At 43.0% G+C, this 18,710-nt stretch overlaps 1 protein-coding gene across 6 annotated transcripts in view; it reads right to left on the minus strand.

Moving 5' to 3' along the window:
* The window catches only part of PLXNB2 (plexin B2), a 259,144-nt gene that overhangs the window by 116,893 nt on the left and 123,541 nt on the right, over positions 1–18,710 (minus strand). Inside the window, exon 1 of one of the 6 annotated variants that reach the window (XM_072033101.1) lies at positions 6,811–6,930. The exons of the other annotated variants lie outside the window; for them this stretch is intronic. The gene's annotated coding sequence lies outside the window, so the exon portion shown is untranslated. Of the gene's footprint in view, positions 1–6,810; positions 6,931–18,710 lie in introns of those variants that run through there. 6 annotated transcript variants of the gene reach the window in all.

The following is an 18,710-nucleotide window of genomic DNA, read 5'->3' on the forward strand; positions in this document are numbered from 1 at the left end:
ACTAAAATACACTTTGCTATCAGAGACCCTGAGAGCTGCAAGCTCTTGCAGGCTGACTGAAAGTCAAAAGTACTTAGATGACATAGTGAACTTTTCTTTAAAGCTGATAGCAACCAGGAGCATGAAGCAGGAGCAAGTGTGGGATGAGGGGACATTCACAAAAGCTAACTTCACAGTCTAACAAGGTTGACCTTCACAGAATGGTTAAGGTTGGAAGGGACCTCTGGAGGTCATCTTGCCCACCTTGCTTCTTTTCTTTCTACTGGCTCAAGAGAGAGGGTCTTGCCATGGGTCACCTTCTGGATGAGGAATCTGGCTTTTCTGAACTGCTTTTTGGAGGAGATTCCCTCTCTTCTCCATGACCCACAGAGGGACATGTATGGAGATGACTGCCATTAGACTGCATTTATTTCTTATCCTGCCCCATTCCAATCTGAATGCACTTAAAAGCTTCCACCTTTTCACACGACATAATTTTTGCCTTTCAAATCTAAAGACTTCTTTAGGAAAAAAGGACAATGAACACCATGGGCATGTCATGCAGTTAAGACTGTCCAGCACAGCTGCAAACAAACTCCCTTTCCTGCAAGAGCCCTCTTGCTCACCATGCAACTCTGTCTCAGCAAGTAGGGTGAATGTCTTTAGGTACCATCATTTCAAAAAGATGGTTAGCCCAGGTTGATTGGCTGTGTTTAAATGTTGAGTGAAGCTCCCGTGCTGTGGCTGCTGGAGGAACGGTGGCTTCTGAAGGCTGCAAAGAACAAATGTAGCACTCGTCCTACTGAGCCCACAGCCAGTGCTGCTAAAAGTACAAATGTATTAAGTGCTGTTTTTGTTTATTTGCTTCTAGGGCTAAAAACAGATTACAAACCACATTTCTTTGAGGCATATTTTTGTCTGTTTGTTAAAAAGGGCACGTGCTGGGTCAGGGATAGAAAGTTGTACTATCCGGTTCCCAGACACAGGCCTTACTCCCTCGAGCATCAGCTCTGAGGAACATATTGAGCAGATACTTTTCATACAGGCATTTACACACCCACAGGACTTCTATTTGGCTGTTTAGCTAACAAGCACGGTGCACTCGATAGTTCTGAGCATGTAGGATAACACTTCCAGTATTTCTGTTTTGAGCTTAAATTTGAAAACGGATCCTCACATTTTGGTGCTAGGAATGCTGTGTTACAACACCAAGATCATGTCCATATGGAAACAGGACAGAGAATTTACTATTAAAAATTTTAGGCTGGTATTAAATGTCAGCATAAGACCCTAAACATTACAGTGTATTTACATTTCTAATTAACTCTCTATCACACTACTACATTGCAATGCCTGGCCAACTCTGCATCTTTGCTGACCTTCAGCTCCCTGTGTTAAGCTGTTCTTGGTCATTCCCTTTCTGCCCTTTACAGCTCTTTGACCTCAGAGACACCGGTTTCACTTCTAACATACAAGCTCCAAAGCTTTATCACTGACTTCCTTCCTGTCTCCTCCACTTGGCTACCTCAGGCTTTGTATCATCATTTTCTTGAAGCTGCTCGACATAGCTCTACCTTTAGTACACTTACATCTAATACTGCTTAAATTCTTTCTTTTGCTTTGGTTTCCAGTCATCCTTTTGGATTCCAGTCATCCTTTTGTCCAGAAATTTATGTGCTATGAAAAGACCTTGATCTCCTCTGTGCAAAAATTTGCATTATATTAAAATGATGATGGAAGTGTTTAATATTGCTGGATGTACCTCAAAAGAACCACCACTTTCACTAAGCCCTTTCATTTTTCTTTTCCTGCAGTTTGCAGGGAAGAAAAAAAAAAAAGGAAAAAGAAAAAAAGAAAAAAAGAAAAAGCACATAGAGTTTTATGTTCTTAAAATTTAAGTTAAAAGTCTCTGACCAAAGTCTGAGTTTTACAGATACAAGAACAAAGACCAGCACAACTTGATACTGAAAACTAAGAATTAGTACTCCATTAGCCTTTGTGAACATCCTTCACTTCAGTTTAATGTGACTGAATACCTTATCTCTTCATAGACTTTTCCACAGAGATTTCTTGACTACGGAATTAAATGCACTAGCCACTTTCTCTGCTGTCCCTTCTGACCAGCCTAGAAAGCCTACCTGCTCTTTCAACAGTATTTCACTGCAAAGATCAAATAGCAAGAACGCGCTCTTTGAACCGGTTGAGGTCCAGTATTTCACATTTTAGGACAAAGAACTGAAACAAGTATCAGTGAAGGAGTGGTGAGGTACACTTTTCCAGCCTGTTCAAATTGTTATTTATCAAACCTTACGGTTGACACTGGACAAAATTGTACCCTGCCTTGTTGCTCACATAAGGCAACAAGCCCCCTCTCTGCCCAGTATAGAGCCAGCACCTAACGGTGATCCATCAGACCTCAGTCCAAGAGGCCTGGCATAAGGATTTCATCCAATGCAAAGCAACAGAGAAGCAACCTCAGTTTCTCTAAAGCTATTTGAGAGACTCTTAAACTTCACTTCCTCATCTTCAAATGGCATATAAAGCCTGGTAAATTTACAAGAATAAGGATACCAAAAATAGGAATACACCTACCAAGAACAGGAACAGCTTTTAAGCCTTTACACAAAAAGCTACATTTGAAAGATCCACAGCTATGAGACACAAACAAGATGCCTGAGAGTGAGCTGTAATATAAAACAAATACTGGTACCTATTTAGGATAGTCATTGTAACTCACTTGTGCTTTTTTTTTGGTTGTAAATAACATTGCTGTCCCAAACTGATACCACAAAAATCATGCTATGATGCAGTAATGCATTACATGCTATATAAAAATCATGCAGTAATGTCAACTCTATTAGTTACTGGTAATTAATAGGAGAGGCAGATTTTAATGCAGTGATGGCTGTATATTTTTTCATCATGAAAATGAAACTTTGCATATCTGATGAACTCCTGGTTGTGTTAAGTATAAACATACCTACACTGCCCCTGGCTAGTTTATGTGACAAGCTCAACACTGTACGTGAGCCAGAGAATATGAGATTCTTTCTACATGATAGACAGATCAATATGCATTAGAAATATCCATGCTTTTAGAGTGTTTTTGTTTTGTTTTGTTTTTAATCTGCAACTTGAATGCCATGGAGTTAAGATGATAAATTCAAGATCATAAACTATACAGTCTATGCCCATGACTTTTCAATGTTGTTTGGCAAATCATTGCAAAATGAATCCCATGAGAATCAACTTATCTCATGGTACAGGATGTTTACACCTGCTAAATCTGCTATTTTCTCTACACTCAAGACAGCCAAAGGGAAAAGGCAGGCTCTGCAGAAGGCAGTGGAAAGTGGGCTTCTTTTTCTTTCTGTTGGCTTGAGAGGCATTGCGGGTGCCCAAGTTAGAAATCTAACATGTTAAAGTGAATATCCTCTTTATGTAACAGAATAACTGGTTATTAATTTGTGGCCTCTGGCTTAAAAAATATTAATTAGAAGTTAGTAGAAAACTAATCAATGCTTTTTTTTTTTTTTTTTTTTTTTTTTCTGATATACTCTGCATAAACATGCACAGAGAGTAAAGACTCTCTTGTTAGCTGCTTAGCATGGCCTTCTCAGTCCGTACGATGACCACAGACAGACTTCCAACAGTTTTCTCATTAGTCTTCTCTTTGAGCACTTTGCTTTCTCTGCATCTGTCAGGAGACCAGAATGGGCTCTCTGAAAATTCTGGAGACAGATCTTTTATTTATAACTCATGCCAAGCAATATCGGCTGCCTGGGAGCAGGAATCAAATCTCTAACTATTAAGTAAACACTTGCTGCAGACTTCATATTCTAGCTGAAGGTTAATCACCAAGCAGTTTACAAAACATGAGCTAATCCAAAGGCCAAAGGTGAAATCCTATGGTCTCTGAAGTATGTGAGAGTTTCCGTAAGGCCAGGATTGCTGTCCCAATTACCTCGTGTGTCTGTATGAACATACATGTTCTTGTAAATTCACATGATTTGACATAGGAAGAGGCTACAGATGCACCCCCACCCTCCACTCTCATGCTGAAGACAGGAACCACTTCCACTTTTGAGAGGCAGTTCATTTAGCTAGCCTTGCCCAGCTGAAACACACTTCTGTGTACCTGCCCTTGAAGGGGACAGCACGCTCAAGGTCCACAACAAACAAGTCTTTACTGCCCAAGGGACAGACCATAAAATAAATTCAAACGCTCTTTGTGTTTGCTGTTACCTTCTTGGCCGGCTTTGGACAGCAATGTTTCCAGCATGTGAGCACACAATTTCTCTCCAAAGGCTCCCTGCTTGCTCTGGCAGCACAGGGGGCCAAGGCTCTGTTTGTGCAGCCTTGCTTCCCGCACTGACATTGTGCCACCAGTGGGAGATGCTCCCCAGGTCACTAGCATCACCTGGAGCAGGTGAACACCACTTTCCAGCAGAGCAAAGTTTACTGTCAGTTTTCCAGGAATTCAACATAATACTGGCACAGTCAATAACTCCTGCACTCAAAATCACCCAAAGCTCACAAGTTCAGTGTTCCCTTTACTTGTCTCAAAGCATTGATCAATGCCTATTCCATCAAAGTCCTAAAATGATATTGCCATTTTCCTCTGTTCCCAATGACCCAAATATCTCTTTCTCTCTTTTTTTTTTTTTTTTTTTTTTTTCTTTATCTTTCCTTGCTGGCCATGGAAGAGAGGAGGCACACAGAGAAGTGTACTGAAAACGAAGCAGACTGTCATCTGTATTTGTGCTGCCCGTAAATACTGGTATAAACACAGGCCAGTTAATAGACTAGCTTTCATTCACCTACAGATTTCAAAGTACCGAAATAGCTTGATCATTTCAAAATGCCAGTAAATATCTCACAAGAATTACCACAAATCTCTGGTATTCGAGCTATGCGCAGACTTACAGGTAGCTCTGCTCCCGCTATAAAATATTCTATAGCTGCTGCTTTGGCTTAAAACAACCTCAGCAACAATTCCCCTCCCAGCCTCCCCTTCACAAAACACAGCTGTTAACTGCAAACTGAAGAACACACACACACACAAAAATCACCCAAATTGCCCAATGATCATTACTGTTCAATCAAGGTAAATTGTGCAACATCCACAGCCACCGCTTCAGAGCCTCCCATCTCAGAAAAGAAAATCAGTGTCTGTGGTATTACATCCCCCCCTTCATCTTCACGGAGCTGAAGGCATTCCACAGGCAGTTTTATTTCTGAGAGCACTGATTTTCTATCGATCTGCTCTGGCCTGGATTTGAAATAGGATACTATATGAAATTGGATCCTGGGAGCCTCAAACAAGCCCAGGCTTGCAGAGGAGGTTAAACAAAAGGAAAAAGAAGTTTTTTTTTAAACACACGGTGCTAGTAAAACTAATTTTAAAGTGCCCTCTATTTCTCTCGACTGGAAGTAATATATTACCTCTATAAAGTCTTTTATATCAAGCTCTTTAAATTCTTTATTACTTATACAATACCGTTGGTGCACACCTCGCCTTAGAAATATGCATTTTAATGGTCAACCAAAGCGATCCAAACCACCAAGGTAATTAAGACTGCTTTAAAATTGGCTTCACTAGCAGACTTTTACCTTTCCCCACACATCTGACAAACTCCAGCCCAGTCCGGTAGTCCCTTAATCATGCAGTCAGTGGAAGGACTTGCACAAGAATTTGAAGGTTTACTCCCTAAATTAGAAAAAGCCTGCCGTATTGGAAAAATGAGCAGGCATGGCAGTGGGAGTGCGAAGAGGGAGAGGAAAAAATGTTAAGTGTAGGAAGGTAAAAAGGAGAAAAGATTGTTAGACGGGGACATGACATGGATGAGAGAGAATAAGTCATGTAAGGAAAAAGCAGCAAAGGATGTTGTGGAAACCAAAAGGAAAGCCTGAAAGGATGGAGAGTGTATCCTGAACACAGCAGGTTTTTGCTTTAAATGTGTTTGCAAGACATTGAACAGAGAAGAAAGTGCGGGAGGAACAGAGATAGCTAATTTGAGTGTAGAGCCAAGGAAAAAAAAAAAAAGAAAAAGGAAAGAAAGTAAAGATCACCCAGGGTTCACTTCCCACTCCCCCAGCCTGGGATGCTAATTCCTCTGCAGCTGAATCTGAAACACTGTGAGCATTCCCGGCACGGTGAGCCTTGCCAGAGCCCCACTGAAAGGACCAGTCAAGTTTTAGATGTCTTGTTAACTTCATTTTTTTTTTCTGGAATAGCACATTGCATTGAAAATTTTATATATTTTGTTTGTTTCTAAGAACACAAAAAAGAAATTGCCACAAAGCCTGCTTTGAAGCTTGATGGAAATTTCATCTTTCCAACCGAGAAATGTGTAAAAATCAGAACGTTCTCATTAATACAACAGTAGCCTCTTGCTGGCCAGATAAGCAAGCAAGAGAGCAATCCAGGTTTAAATACCAGGGATGTCTGATTTGTCCATCAAAATGAAGGAACAAGACAACGCTGCCTAATTATCAGCATTACAAGAACACTGCCCTCCTTCAAATCAAGCACAAGGGCTCTTCTCCATCTTCAGAGCCTCTCAGAGAATCCGCCAGCTACTTTTGAGCCCCCCTCCCTGTTTCCTCTGTGAGCTCTCTTCCTGATCTGGAGTCCTTCAGAGCTGGGAACCAGACCCCCTGCCTTGATTCCCATCATCCGCACCTATTTATGTCAGCAAGCCGGGCCAGCTGGCCTCCTGCATCTGCTTACCGTGCCCATCTTAACAAAACAAACATGAAAGTAAGAAGTCCAGCAGCGCCTTGCCTGCCCAGTTAGAACTTGCTCCCTGCTCTGTCAGCTTAACCCACCTGGATTTGAGGAAGCCACCCCTGTGCCTCCCCAGCTCCTGTTCCCTAGGCACTGTGCCAGGGCAGCTGCCTGGCCTCCCGTGGCATCCAGCCTGCAGAGCTGCCGCCTGCTCCTCTGCAAATAATTCAGAGGTATTGCTGCGCTCTGAGAAGGGTGTAGGCTTGTTGTTTCTACTTCACTAGGAAAGATACATTTTTATTTTTCTTTCCCTAAAAGAAAACATTCCATACTGAGATACCAGCCTGGCTCAGACTGATCCCGCCATATCTGGTGGAGGACGTCACAGCAGGCTCTGCAAGCACAGACTCTGCAAACACTGATTTCACGCCCCCTCCATGGGACCTTAACTTGCCCAGTGCTACTGAGCACAACCAGCGACTGAAGGACGAACACGTGCTTGCAGAGTGCCACGGCAGGTCGGCTGCCAGCATCTACAGGCAATGACCAGGCACACGGCCAGCCGATTTGATGGCCAAGCTCACCTGGGAATTTTTACTCATTCCCAGACTAATAATCTGTTCCTTTTTCATGGAACTCCTTCCTTTCATGCTTATATGAAAGGGCATGAGCTACGGGAAAAAGTGCTGCTTATTCAGTCCGAGCACTTTTTTCCACAAACTGAGGAAACCATGTTTGGTTCCACATGAAGGGAAAGACAATATTTATAAAGGAAGTTCCCACACTTCCTGTTCAAACAAATCACTCCTTGCTGTTTTTGCAATTACAGCTCTACCGTAAAGAGGAGGAAAAAGAAGAAAAAGCCCCGGGCATATTATTTCCTTTCAAAGTCACTTGTCTATGACAAAGCAGCTTCCAGATTGGAAAGAGTTAAGCATGCGGGACAAACTGTCAAGTTTTCAGTAACTAATTTACTCTTCCTGTAGGCCTGGAGGAAATCCACAGTGGCCACAAATATTCCTCACTCCTTTCGATATGACTCTTTGTAAAATGAATTTTAATGGCCAACTAAAGCGATCCAAACCACAGACGTAATTAAAGCTGTTGAAACTGGCTCCACAAAGTGCTGAGAACTTCCCTGAACCCCTGTACAGGCCCGGCTGGAAGCTCTCGCCAGGCGGCTCCCTCCTTGCCACCGCCACCACCACTGTGGTGGCCAGTGCAGCAGGAGCTCCCTTCCCTTTTGGTGCGTGCTTCCCTATGCATCAAGGACACATGGGAGGAGGAACCATTCTCAGCAGAACCCATGGTTTGCCATGCTATCCCCCAGAAAGGGATCTCACTTTAGTACTGTGTGCAGGTTTGGATGACACAGTATAGGAAGGACACAAAACTATCAGAGAGTGTCCAAAGGAGGGCTATGAAGATGGTGAAGGGCCTAGAGGGGAAGATGGATGAGGAGCAGCTGAGGTCCCTGGGTTTGCTCAGCCCAGAGCAGAACAGCCTGAGGGGAGGCCTCATGGCAGCTTGCAGCTCCCTCACGAGGGGAGTGGAGGGGCAGGCGCTGAGCTCTGCTCTCTGGGGACAGCGACAGGACCCGAAGGAACGGCATGGAGCTGGGACAGGGGAGGGTCAGGCTGGGGGTTAGGGAAAGGTTCTGCACGCAGAGGGTGGTCAGGCACTGGGACAGGCTCCCCAGGGCAGTGGGCACAGCACTGAGCTGCTGGAGCTCAAGGAGCATTCAGACAGTGCTCTCAGACACATGGTCTGATTTTTCGTGGTCCTGTGCGGAGCCTGGAGTTGGACTCCATGGTCCTTGTGCATACTTTCCAATTCAGGATATTCTGTGATTCTGTGATTATCTCTCCATCAGGGCTTTCTCTTATCAGTTATGGTGATGGACACCAGAGTGCCCGCCAGAGGAAGAATCAGCAAGAAGAGGCCGAAGGCTAGCTCCATGGCAGCAGCACATTGCGCTCACCAGATCTGCTGCCAGTGACCTGTCCAAGCCAGTGCTTGGACATCTTTGGAGGTGGATGTTGCTCTCATCTTGAGAAACACTTGCTCTCACACTGTGTCCACCTCAGGTCCCACTCCCCAGGTTACAGAGCAGGTCATGGCATTACCTCTAAGTCACCACAAGCCCAACAGCCCCACTGTGCTTGTTGGTAATGTTGCAGTGTTAAAAACTTACTCATCCAGTAGAAAACCATATTTGACAAGGAATATTTCCTTCCACATGCAGCAATTAAAGATTTCAACACTAGCTGAAGCATAGGAAGTAGAGAGATTTCTGACAATTCACAGTAAATCAGCTTCCTGTTTGAATTGATATACCTTAATTTCTTCTGCTGTGACTCAAACCAGTAGTCTGTTTGAAAGATTGGTAGCCACCTGGCACTGAAGTCTCTATTACAACCCTATTCCGAGTATTCCCAAAGCTCCAATGTGTGGGAGGATGGAAAACGAGATCAGTGTACCTTGTTGAAAATAGTGCTTGAGATAAAAGATTTGATTGCTTTGGCACTAATTTCTCCCTCCTTCTTCCTGAATCATGGTGAGGTGTGAAAGGCTTAGGGAACTTTCTGCACCTACTCCATGGTTGTGTGTGTGTGGTTTTTTTTTTTTTATTTTTTTATTTTTTTTATTTTCCATGTTTAATTTTAGATTAGAACACAATTGGATTTGGAGTTAATTAACCTTTTATACAAAGAAAATCCGGCACCTTTAATTTATTTATTTTACTTTATATCAGCTGTGGAAAAATAATTCCAAGTTTTTGAAGTTAAATAATTCCTAAATTTTGTTTTCAAGAACCAGCTGCCCATAACAAGGCTAAAGAACTTCCCAAGACAATTACATTTAAATTATTATGAATTAAACCCTCTTGGAATATTATGATTAAAATCAATTGATTTATGCAAAGAGGTCTACAAATCCTAAACTGAGTTACAGTGAAAGAAATTCCTTGGCTAATGAATTATTAATACAGATTTTCATTTGTTTCACCTTGTGTGCTAAGTAGCACAAAAGAAAATTCATTAATACAAGTGGATTGTAGAGCTCAAACAGATTCTTAAGCATTTATAATCAGTAAACTAAGTGGAAAATTTGAAAGAGAAAAAAAAATCCTACAATATTACACTCAGAACAAATTTAAATCCATGATTTTGTCAAATTGGATGAAACAACAACAGAAGAAAGGAAAGAAAAAAAAGGCAGAGCTGTCTCTTACCACTTGTTTCAGAGGTGAAAGGCAAGATGTGTTTTCAGATACAAGAGGCTAGGTCCTTCTCAGAAACCACTGTCTTCAGACCTGGGAGCAAGACTCATGAAAGCAGCTGGCCCTAGTGGCCTCCTGTTCCTGGAAACAAAGCACCATGGCTTGGCCAAGTGCCTCCGTGTGCTTACCGTGAAGGCGCACGCTTTTACATACACACACGCGCTTTTTCCTTTCTGACATCAAGAGCATTTTCCTAGTCTGACATTCCACAGGTCCCTTGGCAAAGCGTGTTTCTTCTCTAAAACAGGGGGTTTTGGTAAACAACATGCAGATTTCCTGGGGATTACCAGAACTACTCACCTCTTGTTAAACATCACAGCAGTGAAATAAGATGATGTCAATAGCAGAACAGCAGAAATCATTATTTGCTGTATAATAAAAAACTCAGCTACATTAATTTACAACATTTCTTAACTCAGTTATTTGGGTTGGAACGGGTAGGAATCACATGGGTAAAATATGAGCATGCCAGCAGCTGCTGTCATGTCACCCGTCTGATACTGCTCTGCATTCTTTCTACTTAACCATTTCTCTCCAGCTAAATATTTCCACCATTTCAAAGGAAAAGTGGAATTCGTATTTTTTTTTTGCATTGTGAAAAGGACTCAGAGATTACAAAAGTAGCCAGCCATTGCAGGAGAATGTTCTTCACCTTTTAACACTTAATTAGAGCAGAAAAGTTAAGCAATGAGGTAGGTGTTTTATCAAAGAGTTTCCCACGTGCTGTTACCAACTCCTTTGCTCAAGGCAACAGTGTGGCTATTTTTACGCTGTGAAAACACAGACTTTGCACCACGTTTATGCTCCAAATGGGAGGCTGAACTGCCTCCCTTCAACACACAACACACCTCCTTCCCTAGTCAGGTTTCTTTCTCTGCCCTTTTCCTCTGTGCTTTTCCCTACAGCCTTCCCTATGTCCCATCTGCCTATAACAGGATGTGCAGCCAGTCATGTTAGACTTGAACTTTCTACCTCCTGGCTTCGGTGGACTCAAAACGCTAGACAAAACAAGCCGTCCCATTTCAAGACACTGTCTGCACAGTGGTCTTAGGATTGAAACCCTTTCCGGTCAGCAATGACAAATGATGCGGCTTTGTGATAAATGATGTGACCTTTTGCAAACAAGGCTCAGCCAACTGTGTCATACAGAGACTTGCTTGCCTGCAACTGCCTTGTGTACACATAAGGTGTAGCCATGAAACTCATCTTTGTTTCTGAGGGTCTACACGGAGCAGTCACTGCCCATTCCAGAGTGACACAAGACATCCCCTTCCTCCTGTCCCATCTGTGACGTGTTTAATGTGACTTTCTAAGAGTTACAGTCATGAAAACATAAAATATCCTAGCTGGGGTCCCTGAAGAAGAGTATCAGTTACCTGGCATTGTTTTATGGCTAATAGCCCTGTCTCTCAGCCAATACCAAAGCCGTTACGTGGCTTACAGAAGCAGTTTGTTCATTGCTGCCAACCTGGGGTATCTGCTCCACACCAGAGTGGACACCCTTGCAGAAGCAGGGCTCCAGTTCATACCCTATGTGAGCAAAAGCCAACTGGACATGGTCATGGGCCACCTGTTCTAGGTGGTCCTGCTTGAGCAGGGAGGTCCTGCAGGACCAGATGACTTGCAGCGGTCTGTCCAACCTCAGCCACCCTGCGATTCTGAAAGAAGAGGTAAAATCCTGAGATGCACGTGTTTTCACTCCCTGCATCTTCACACTCCTATCTTACCTTACAGAAAGGGAGCAATGTCGTTTCACAGGATTCACTTTGCAGGGTGGGAAATACTTCACAGGGTACCAGAAATCTAGGATTTTCCATGCTGGGAATGATGTGCCTTCCTTAGAGCATCCCTGCTTGCTGGGGTCAAAACAGTCTTGTACTCTTGCCAGTTCTGTGCCTTCCACCAACATGCGCCGTCACCAGCCCATTAGCACACACTTTTAATATCTTTCATATATATTTCAGATGGTCTTTTTGTGGGGGGAAATTACACTCAGTGTCCAGTCCTGGGCATAGTGTTATTATCACAGGCAAAAGAGCCTGTTACAGAAGTGCTTCATATGCTTGTAAAGGCTTTCTCTGCCTTTACGCCAATAAAGTACTTAAAGGCAGCACTGTGGTATAAATATTAACAAAACAAGGCTGACTTTTAAAAAAGCAGAACTAGCTCACTTGACTGTAAGGAAAAAAATATTTTTTTGACTTAGGCATGCTCTCTGTTCTTCTGCATTCACGTGTCAGTAGCTGAAGAGCATCTTGTAGGAAGTGTGAACTGGAAGTGATGCCAGGAAGGCAATGCAGTGGTCCGCCTGGCAAAAAAAAAACTATTTGTTTCGTAGCCTTATGCTGAAAAGTGCTAGACTTACTATCTTCTAGAACATGCCTCCATAGCCTAAGATCACGTACTGGCCAATTTTGATGGCTGGGTGTAGGCAGTAACCGAAGTAACTAGAAACAAGTATTTTCTGTCTCTAATTATGGAGCTTTAGAGTGCAATGAGATCCTTGCAGAATCTGACTTCTTCCCCCTCTGAAGAGAAGCTGCAGCTTTGCTCAGTGGTTCCCTTTTGCAGAAACACCACGTTAAGACGCTGCTCATAACACAGCCTTGCTACACACAGCGTTTCACTGCAAAGCTGTCTCTAACCGCCCTGCATATCTGCTTATTTCACCTTTGAACTAAGGGAACAAATGGAAGCATTAATCCCCATTTTCCAGAATTCAATAGTCATTTAAGCAGAAGGTCAGGTACCTAATGGGCTGTCAGGTTCAGGCAGTCTATCCGCCCATCTCTGTGGCTCCTGAAGTGCCCAGGACCTGACTGACGGCCTCGGCAGCTGCACACTTTGTTTTCCTGCCAAAGCCCTTTGAAATGTAAGCTGCGGTGACTGCATTCCAAATAGAAATTGGGATGACATATTCTGGTTTCATTGAAGGAGAAAAGAAAAAAAAATGCATGAAAAGGTACACATTGAGGCCTGAGAAATATGGTAAAGATGCTATTTGTTCCTGTTTCACCAGCACACTTTGATCTAATATATGTGTGCTGTCGGATGCCTACATCATGCCTCTTGATACGAACCCCACCGTGACTATGTTAGCTCTAGGACAGCTCACAGCAAGGCTAATTGAACTTGGTGGCACTGATAACGGTACTACGCAAGGCTGCACACGTTCCCCAGACCTCTTCCTGTGCCACAGGCCCAGGGAGCAAGTTTTAAAAAATATAGCCTGGAAAGCACATGCATTCCTGTAGCTCCCAGAAATTTCCAAGAGGCGTGCAAACAGGAGGGAGGCCTTTCCCTGCTCATTTAGACATGGCCTGCTGTGCATAGTTTCTTTTGAACAGTCTCGTAAAACCCAAACATTTTTTTCCGAGCAGATCACAGGTCACGTAAGCTTCTCGAGGGATATATTGGTTACAGATGTTTTCGTGTAATAAAATATTCCACTCAACTGCAGTATTTCTAACTGATAATGCTAAACCTAAATTTCCCCTGTCTAATGGCTACGTCCACATACTCCTTCCCATGGTAAACACTGGCTCATTCGTTACTATTTGTATTTTTTATAAAAGTGTGTCACAAAGACAACATACTTCATTTTTGCAAGGAGAGCCACAACACATACTTTGAACTTTTCAGAAATGTGAAGTCCTTTTTTTTGCCTATCTGTAGAATAACTTATACCTAAGCTTCAGCATTATTATACTGATTTGCATTTTAAAGTTATCTAATTATTAAGCATGAATAATTTTAATAACTTTCCAAGATTTAACTCCATAACTTGGAATTATTAAAAGATATATATATTTCCTTCATTGGCTGAATTGCACAGGGCTAATAATGAAACATGGTTTGATTTCTTCCTTGCAGAGTTGTTAGGATAGGAAAGGTTGTTGTGAGGATCTCTCCGGAATATCAAACAGCTCACAGTAAAAATAAAAATAAAATAAAGAAAGAAGAGGGTGAGGAGATGACCATTTGTTTTCAAAATACACTCATAATAGAGAATTACCAAGGATAGCTATGAACTTGCTATAAAAGGAAGTCTCCTTCCTTAAAATGAGCCTCCCTCGAACCAGCACAGCTTGTGCTGTGGCACTGTAGTATGGCTCTATGAAAATTAACATATTGGAGTTTTTATTAAAAAAATTAAAGCACTATGCTCAAAACATCCATTCCTATTTGCTCTCTGTATTGCACCACCAGGATCTCCCTGTTCAAATTTCTGCCACCATTAAGAACAATGGAACAAAATGACTCCTGATATGATATTATTGCTTCTGTGTTGATGCTTCACGGATAAATTCAACCTCTTTTAATTACGTTTTGTATGGCCTGGAAATGTAGTAGAAGCAGAGCAGAGTGTTCTCTGAGGAGAGAAATGTAATCTACTGAAGGACAACTGTCACAGAATCATCTAGGTTGGAAGAGACCTCCAAGATCACTGAGTCCAACCTCTGACCTAACACTAACAAGTCCTCCGCTAAACCATATCCCTAAGCTCTACATCTAAACGTCTTTTAAAGACCTCCAGGGATGGTGTAGAACCAGTCCATTTTTGAGAAGACATGGAAGTTAGTAAAACCTGAAATTAGGATTCTTAGACTAGATCAAACAATCATTCTTACAAAAACTCTGCAATGCCATGATCCAGGTATTCACCACTTTCATGCTAATTTTCAGTGTTTAACATCAGTAAAATACTTCGTTTCTTTCAGAGCTAACTGTAATCACGAACTGTCATATATAATTTTTGCAACTTTCAGATTCAAACGCATGCTTGTGCTCGGTAAAGAAAACCACCACTTTGCATTCCTGCAGCGAAGAGAAGCATGATTTAAAGGCTCACTGTAGAAAAAACATGGGATATTCCCCCCGAACTCCACGACCCACATTGAAAGGACAATTCAGTCTGCAGCAAAGCACCCTGGAAGGATGTCATTCAGGTAAACAGAGGTGCTTCCAAAACACAACAGGGGCGAGTGTGACTTCAGTGGCTGTGCAGTGTTTGGAAGAGCTGAACTTTGCACGGCTCTAAGCAGGCAAGAGGAAAGCTTACTCAGGGGACATTTCTCCCATACTCCTGCTAGTGTGCACAGCACTATACTTCTCGCAGTCAGATTTGATTAGCTGTATGGTTATCCTGGGGCTGATACGGTACTTAAAACTGCCAGCATGTATGGGAGGGAATGATGCATCTCTGACAGCTCCAGCATTGGGAGGGAAGCCGTGCAGCAGCAGAGGATGGCTAAGGATGGCATCGAGGGCAGGAACGAAGCACTGCACTGTGGCTGGCCAGTCTCCTTTCAAAAAATTGCAGTCTGGTTCTCTAAGCATACGGTCACACACAGAAAATAGAAGCCCAATCTGCTGATATTTGATTTTTTTAAAAACTGTTTTAGCAGTTTTCAGGGCAGTATGACTAAGGGGCAGCAAGAGCAAGTGGTTGCTGAGCATCAGTGACTTGAAAACACACAACAAGTCTTGCAGACTCCAACGCTCCTTTCCTCTTCTTTTAAACAGCCTCGAGCATGGAAAACACCAGCAACACGCAGATATAACTCCTCTAAGATCCGGCACACTGGGAAAAGGACCGGCTTCCTGCAATTAACATCACCTGGGCTCATCAGCAGACCTGATCTTCCAGTGCTGCCCCTGGGAGCTGCCATCCACCTCCGGCTGCCACAGAGCCTGAGACGATTTTCCCTTTCTGCATTAGGCCACAATATTTTTGCTGGCTGCCTCAAATAAAAAAAACACACACAGAAAAAAAAAACACAACAAAAAACAACCCACAACTCTGCTGACATTACTCCCAGGGCAGCAAATCCCTCTTTATTTTAGTGCACGCATAATGTGGGTAGCAGCAAAAGGCACAAAGACAACAACCTTGAAGCACATCTACAGCAGGGGGTGGAAGCAAAGCAAACCCCTTGAGATACTCTGCAACTCCTGACACAGATACAACCTTACAATCCTGCAGGCTGGAAAAACAGTATTTGGAATGTGGTTTTGGTGTGCTTGGAGATACGTCTTTGTCTTGCCCCGGTTGCTTAAGGACAGCACCCAGAAAGCACAGCTAGCTACGATCTGTGCGAGCGTCTGTTGCTCATCTGTCTCCCTTCCCTGCCCCTTTATCTGCACAGCCTGTATCGTATCCCAAACTGCACGCTGGCTTCCCCGAATGTTTTAGTTTTTAAATAAATGCCTAATTAACTCACCCTTCATTTTAAACAATCATATGCAGCAAAACGCTCCAATTAAAGATGGAATGTCTACTAATTTAAGCCCAAAGGTTCTGTTAAGGCAAGTTTCATCAATCCTAAAAATAGAAATGCATTCATAATTTTTTCCTTACTTTAATTAGGCTTTTTTTAGGGGGGGGGACTTGAATTTAAATATCCCTCTGCAGTATCTTCAGCTGCATTGCAGTAGTAGGAACCACACGTACAACACAAGAACCATACGACGAGAGATGACTTCTTAATTCTTCCACTCAGAGATGAGCATGAAGTGGAGGCACATGTTCCCCAGCATGGCAGTGTTGGAAGTAAATAGGAGAGACTTCAGGAAGGTGGGACCAAATGAAACTTCTGGGTGATTTGTGTATGGAGAGATCTTGGTCCTTCTCTAATCTATAGTCTTAAGTGACGTGGGAGAAAATAGCATCCTGGCAGTCAAGGTGAAGGTGATGTGACTAATGGTACAGCAGGCAGACTAAGAGCAAGCCAGCACAGAGTGAACTGAAAAATATGCTATATGGGGCTCTTTGAACACATTACTTTGAACAGTTGCAGAATGCAAGGTCATGCTTCTTCAGATACAGGTTAAACTTGTAAGATGGCAAACTAATTTGGGAAGCAATGACTTGAAGAATGACTTCAGGGCCACAGGGACCCACAACTAAAACTCTGACAGAGATGCAGTGGCTAAGACAATTAATGAGCTCTTTCAATACATGAGCTAGGGAAGACACAGAGCAAAAAAACACATTGTTGTAATACTTCAGAGGAACACTACTAGGAACAGAGGAAGCTGAGGTCTTCCAAGGAAACAGAGTAGCAAGAAAAACAATGTCTTTAAGTGGTAGTCTTGGACCTGCTGCCTGCTTTGCCTGCGCTGGAGCTGAGCGTCCTGCTGTGACTGCTGGCACAAGTGGCGACGGGAGGAGATGCAGGAACCAGCTCCTCCCAGCCCCTACCACGCTCTCTCTTCCACTGCTTGGGTGGCAAGCCCAGGTCTTCTGTGCAAGCTCATGTTGCCCTCATTCCTGCAGTGGCAGGATTCAGTTTCTCTTACATGGCTGAGAAGCCTGGGACTACTTCTGTCACTTCATTCTGCGATACTGAAATGACTGCAAGCATCCACGTTCATGTCTGGCATCCATACTTCACAAAAGATATTGACAAATTGGAAAGCATTCAGGAAAGAGCTGCAAGAAGGATTTGGAGTCAGGAAAATATGCTCTAAAGCAAGAGCCAGAAGTAATTCAATCTATTCAGTTTCACAAAGAGAAAGTTCAAAATGGCTCGATCACAGTCCATAAACACTTACATTAAAAAGAGCAATTTAATAAAGGGTACAACAAAATACAAAGCTGAAAATGGAAGTTTGAGACAAAATTCAGGCTAAAAATGAGGGGGAGCTGTTAGAAACAAAATGCAATGAAGTCACTGGAACCTTCTACATTTGCATGCAGTGAATTTGCCATTACCTCATGTATTTAAAAAATTGAGATTGGATGTCTTAAAAATGATACTATCTAGCTCAAGCAGAACTTACAGGCTGAGTGAATTTGTCTAAGTGTATAACACTACAGCTGAGCTACCTAGATGATCATAACATTATATATGTTATAAGAACATATTTAGTTCTTGAGTGGGCTTCCACAATTCAGTTTTTCCTGTATCTGCTTTAAGTGACTGCAGCAGCTTTGCTGAACCCAATCTGAACTCCTCACTTGAGCCTTATGCTGTAAACATAACACATAGCCAGTTTCCTTCTCTTTAGACACCGTGAAGAAGTAATCCAAATACCTAAAGCTGCGTGCAGGCGAGTGCAGCACATTTCAAGACAGGAAGAGGTCTGTAAAGCTTCAAACTGCTCCCCTAAGCCAGGAGCCTGAAAGCGCCGCGCTGCTTCCCAGGTGCATTCCCAGGCACGCTTGGATCGCTTCAGCGTGTGGGATCAGATGGAGAGCAGGGGCTCACCACCTAGAGCTCCTTTTCCCCGGCTCGCCTAGTTATGTTCAGCAGGACTACGGGGAGGTGTTTTGGTATTTAAAGACTTGTTGGTTGATGAACAGGCAGAGTTTCACCAGGAGTGCCACACGGTAGGACTGGACAAAGCAGGACAGCCTGGATATAGCCAGGTTTGGACTAGGAAAATCCGGTACCTTTGAAACCAACTGCAAAAATACCGCATGCTTTAGTTTAATGAAGGCATTAACATTGCAGAAGTGATATTAGGTGCTGGCAGTGTTTCCTAGCAGTCTGTGAACTCAGGGAATCATGCCTGTATGTGGCCAGGAGACAGACTCAGGAAAGGCACGCTCTCCCACCCAGTTCAGCTCCTCTGTGAAACTGCTTGCAAATCCGTAGCCCTTTCTTCTCTTTACCACCATAAGAGGCATTTACTATTTTTATGATCTCAGGATGGAAAAAATATTAATCAGAAGCAGCAGTAACAATTTCTTTTTCTTCTCCAATCTGTGTG

This window comes from Anas platyrhynchos, chromosome 1 (assembly GCF_047663525.1).
Source record: "Anas platyrhynchos isolate ZD024472 breed Pekin duck chromosome 1, IASCAAS_PekinDuck_T2T, whole genome shotgun sequence".
NCBI lineage: Eukaryota > Metazoa > Chordata > Aves > Anseriformes > Anatidae > Anas > Anas platyrhynchos.